Genomic DNA, 5632 nt, shown 5'->3' with positions numbered 1-5632 from the left:
GCTTTGGGCAAGAATGGAAGTATTATTTTACTCTAAGGCATACATTCAGAGAAGCATATATATTATTATCAACAGGAAACTTCTCGGTAAGTTCATTTTTTATTAGTATTGGCGGTGGTGTAAAATATCCTATAGTATAGATGTAAGGGAAGTGTTACCCACATATTGATTTAGAAAGGCAGCCCTATAGATTATATTATAGACGGCCATGCTGTACATCGTTGTTCTATGCCACTTTTAAAAGGCATATAGTAAGTTGAGTTTAAAAAAGATGATTTTACCCTTATTTTAAGCTTGCTCAATTCTATATCAGAGTACCACTAGGACAAATAAATGAATGACAGAAGCTAGGAAAAATAATGATAAAAATAAATTAGAGGCTGGGTGTGGTGGCTCACTCCTGTAATCCCAACACTTTGGGAGGTCAAGGTGGGTGGATCAGCTGAGGTCGGAAGTTTGAGACCAACCTTACCAATATGGAGAAACCCCGTCTCTACTAAAAATGCAAAATTAGCGAGGTATGGTGGCGCATGCCTGCTATCCCAGCTAATTCGGGAACCTGAGATAGGAGAATCACTTAAAATTAGTATTCACCTCTATTGGTGACTACTTTTTTATTTTTTTGGAGACAAGTTCTCCCTCTGTTGCCCAGACTGCAATGCAGTGTTATGATCTTGGCTCACTGCAACCTTCACCTCCTGGGCTCAAGCAATTCTCCCACCTCATCTTCCCGAGTAGCTGGGACTAGAGACATGTGCCATCACGCCCAGCTAATTTTTGTATTTTTCGTAGAGATAGGGTGTCGTCATGTTGCCCAGACTGGACAATTTTTTTTTAAATAGAATGAATATAGAAATAAAGAAATAAAGCATTAAAATGTTTCATGTTTATAGTATTTTAAATCATAACATATTACACATTAGTTTTACTAAATTTTATGTAATACACATTTATAATCAACAGTAAGATAATTTTTAATACTTGGACAAAAAATTTTAAAGGTCATGGAATTTTTCCAATTATTTTTCTTTTAAATTTTTTTAAATGAATTTTTATATGGAATGCTTTATGAATTTGCCTGTCATCCTTGCACAGAGGCCATGCTATTCTTCTCAGTATCCTTCCAATTTTAGTATATGTGCTGCCAAACGAAGCAAGCAGTGTTTTTCTTTTTTTTGAAAACAGCTTTATTGAGGTCATTGATACACAATGGACTGCACATGTCTAACATGTACAGTTCTGACTTTCAACATAGGCAAGCACCTGTGATACCATAGTTCCAATCAAGGTAATAGACATATCCAGCATCTCCCAAAGTTTCTATCTGACCCTTTGTTTGTATGTTTGGCCTTTCTTTAATAAGAACACTTAACTTGAGATCTACACTCTTGACAAAATTTGTGGTGCACAATGCTGTATTGTTAACTATAGACATTATGTTGCAGAGCAGATCTTCAGAAGATATTTAGCACAACTGAAACTTCATACCTGTTGAACAACTTCCCATTTCCTTCACATCTCAGGCCCTGGAAATCACTATTATGGTCTAAGCTGCTATGATATTGACTATTACAGATACTTTGTGTAAGTGGAATAATGTAGTATTTATCGTTTGGTGGCTGGCTTATTTCACTTATAATAATGTCCTGGAGGTTCTTAACTGCTTTATTGGCTTAAAAATCATGTAAAACTCTACTTGGGCATCTTGACAACGGCCAAGTTTCTTTTCCTTGAATGTCATATACACTGAAACAATTCTTAATCACAAAAGTTCAGGACAAGCATAAATCCCATTATCATGGTTTTTGGTCCTAAAGTGAAAGATATATAGAGACTCTACCGTTGTTAGCCAATGTGTTGGAGATGAAAGAAAGAACAATACATGGGGTTTCCTTCAAGATTTTAATGAGTATTTAATTTGACAAGGCCCACCACATGGCCAAAATATTTTAGCAAAGTTAGTGAAGCATCATGCAAAAAATAAAATTAAAATATGACCTTATAACATTTAATGGCTATTGCATGTATCAGAGTGCTACAAAAATTAACTGGAACAAATTATTTTTGGATAATAAGATTAGAGATTTTAAACCTGAAATTAAAACTAGAAGTTCAGAGTATGGAATTTTACATTTCTAATTATACTGTGAAGATTTTTACTCTTTATAGTTTTACAAAATAAGATAAAGGAGTGTAACATTTCATAAATTCAATACAAAATTCCAATGGATCCCATTAAAGTCCTTATTCTGATCTTAAAATATTTGGCTGACTAAAGCATCCAAGTAAGACTCATTCTGTCCCTACAAGACTACAAAATACGTTTGCAGATCATTGTTAATCATTTTTCATTTATTAACTCAACAGGCATGCTCTGATTGACCATACAAGGATATAGTTACTTCAAAAATATGTCCTCCAAAAGGGCAGCCTTCTGCTCCAAGCACAGTACAGAGGAATTGACTGGATATCCCCAACAAATGATACTGCTTGCTTAGTAATAGTCTGATCTTAAATATTCACGTTAATATTTATCCAAGGAGTAGGCAGGCTTTAGGGATAGCTTTTCTTCTCACTGCATTCTTTATCACTTCCTGGGCCTTTATCACATTGACCAGAGAATGAAATCTTTTTTTTTTTTTTTTTTAAACCTTTACCTCTGCCGCCAACACTTAGTTGAGGGTTGGCTGCAGTTATAGTTGCAGATTTAATTGCTTCTCCTGGAAGGTCGTACTTTAGGTGTAATGCAATAGTTAAAGATGATAGAAGCCAGTCCTCCGATTTCCTATAAAATAGTTAAGTTTTCAAAGGAGTAAAAAAAATAAGCTCTGTTCTCCCTTCTTAAAATTGTGTTTCTTTGTGATCTGATACTACTTTTTGATTAGTAGACACATAAGTGTCTATTATAACTTTATCAGCTTGAATTTGTTCAGAAATAATCTACCCTGCTCCTTAATGTTCCCCCCCCCCAGGAAAAACACAGCTGATTTTAAAACAGAGCCAATTACCTTTGATAGACTTTCCCCTGCTTTTAGCAGGTTTGTAAAAGACAAAGCTCTAAAATAAATTGCCTCATTTGGTTACTTTGGTGTTCTTTCATAAGCAGTTTATCTAAAGTGATTTGCTCAAAATCAGGCATTCTATGGACATACTCCTGAGAGTTTATTTTGCCTGAGGCAGTTCTCTCTTTATAATTACCTCATTTTTTTTTTAAAGCTCACTTTATGTTTTATGGAGTAGAATCTTGGACACTTGACCTCCAATTTGCCTACAAATTGGGCTGTATTTAATACACATTTCTGTAGGGGATGCTTGTCATTATTACAACAGTATAAGGATGAGATAGCCATACTTATACAGGAGCCTCTACGGGTAGCTATACTTAGGTACCTACCTCTATTAGACACCCTAGTTTCTACGGAATAATTTTACCTCACAATTGTGTTTTGTTATAAAAAACGTATGCTTGTATGAGCACAAAGAATACTTGCCCACCAGGTTTCTTTGCCAAAAGGAAAATGGAACTCTGACACTCATTTTTCAAAATATAATTTGAAGGAACGAATATTTAAGGAGGATGGCTTAAGGTCAAGCACTCCCTCTCCTTTTTACAGAAAATATAAATTATGTTCCTAGAAGAAGCCAAGGCAGCAGAAAACAGGTCATCTAGAGCATTAACACCCTTTGCAAAATTGTGTCTTCTGAATTGCTTTTCTGAATTGGGCTCTGGTACGATGCCATCATCCTATATTGAGAATTGAAGTTGTCATTATGTTTACTCTTTGGCTATTGTGGAAAATACCATTTATTTCATCATACAATATCAGGAGCCTTAAAAGAAATTGTCATCTGATCTTACCACCAAGATAAATTGTTTATATATTCTGAGCAATTGTTTTATCTATTAAAACTGTGACTTACATAAATAATAATTATATCATTTGAGAAAGGATTGATTGTTTTTCTCCCCAAATGTTTGTTAGGCACTATGAACAAAGGGCAGTGAGGAGCTCTGGGGTTTTTCTGTGGGAAAATAACCTTGTTAGTGATAGCTACTTCTTATTAATTCCTTCCTATGTGGCAGCGATATTCTAAGCAAGTGCTATGGTCTGAATGTCTCTCCAAAGTAATGTGTTGAAACTTAATCACCAATGTGATAGTGAAACAGGACAGTTCTTGATCCCCTCACTGGACATGCAACAGGGGTGTGGCTCATCTCTTTGGTTGCTGCTGCTGCTCAGACCCCTTATGGGAGGGGGAACATGCAGGAGGAACAAGAGCAGGAGCTAGGGTGAGCACCCCTGGGCTCCGGCCCCACAGCCACGTCTAGTGGTAGGAGCCTGCGACTCCCAGAGCCCAAGTAGGCGTGTGTTACAGTGTACTCTTTTAGCCTTGATGTCCATGGATAGCTTAGGTTTTAACACCTCAGTGGACCCTCTGCCTTTTTGCAAAGGCAGAGGGCCAGTGTGACAGCTGTCTGTAACCTGAGCTCTTGTCCAGCATCCTAGAAAAATCAGGTCACACATGGACTTGAAGGATGGTGAAGGCAGGGGCTTTATTGGGTGGTGAGTTGGCTCTCAGTGAGATGGATTGGGAGCTGGAAAGGGGATGGAGTGGTACGATGATCTTCCCCTGGAGTTTGGCTGTCCAGCGGCCAATTTGCCAACGGTCCTCACCTGAGCTGCTCCCGACATTGCTACTTTTCTCTCCTTTTCTGCCACTCTTCTGCTCTTCTATTCACCTGCTCATCTTCTGAAGCTGGGGGTTTGGGGTTTACATGGATAAAACCATATGGTGGGCCCAAAGGCAACTTTTTAGGCATGAAAACAGGAATGCCTGTTCCCATTTAGGGCTGCAGTTATTCATGCTTGAGGGTGGGGCCTTTGCCAGAGAACTGCCCTCTTCCACCCAGTATTTCCCTGTCTCCTGTCCGTATCAATAGTACTAAGAAGTGGGGTCTTTAGGATATGATTAAGTCATGAGGGAGGAGCCCTCCTGAATAGGATTAGTGACCTTATAAAAGACTTTGAGCGGTTGAGTTCACCCCTTTCATCCTTTTTCCTATGTGAGGGCATATTATTGGTTCTCTCTGGAGGACCCAGCAAAACTGTGCCTTCTTGAAAAGGCTGCCTCAAGCCTTCCTGCATCCCTCTGCAGTACTCATTGGTTGCCTCAGCTGTGGCCCAGCTGGGCCCAGTTATGGCTCAGACCTCCATTCCAGAGATGATTGTAGAAAACCTTGGCATGTCTTGCTAACTCTGCAGGAACACAGAGTGTACAAGCCATGGAAGCATGGCTACATCCACCCTGATTATTCCAAATGATGTCCCAGATAGCCTCCAGGTCCAGGTGCAGAGCTGCTATAGAACAGGCCACCGCAGAGAGCCCTTACGAGGACAGTACTTAATGGAGCCATGGGGCAGGACAACTTGTAAGACCCTAGGCCTGTAAAGCGGCCAGTGTGTAGTGTAACACCTGCCCAGGACAGCCGCAGACACTCAACTCCAACTCCTGAAGAGTGGCTGTGTGGGCTGTACCCACACTAAAGCTGTGAAGGTGGGCCCCCCCAAAGCCATGGGGAACCAACTCATGCCCCAGTGTGTATGGAAAGCCGGACGTGGAAGATTATTCT

At 39.3% G+C, this 5632-nt stretch overlaps 1 non-coding gene across 1 annotated transcript; it reads right to left on the bottom strand.

Annotated features, from left to right (window-relative positions):
- Positions 1–1050: 1050 nt before the first annotated feature.
- Positions 1051–1157, bottom strand: LOC119467715. The gene has a single exon (XR_005196311.1). It is a non-coding gene; the product is annotated as a U6 spliceosomal RNA (small nuclear RNA).
- Positions 1158–5632: the final 4475 nt, after the last annotated feature.

The sequence above is a fragment of the Cebus imitator genome, unplaced genomic scaffold (assembly GCF_001604975.1).
Source record: "Cebus imitator isolate Cc_AM_T3 unplaced genomic scaffold, Cebus_imitator-1.0 Scaffold321, whole genome shotgun sequence".
NCBI lineage: Eukaryota > Metazoa > Chordata > Mammalia > Primates > Cebidae > Cebus > Cebus imitator.
This window is presented reverse-complemented; position numbering and strand designations above follow the sequence as displayed.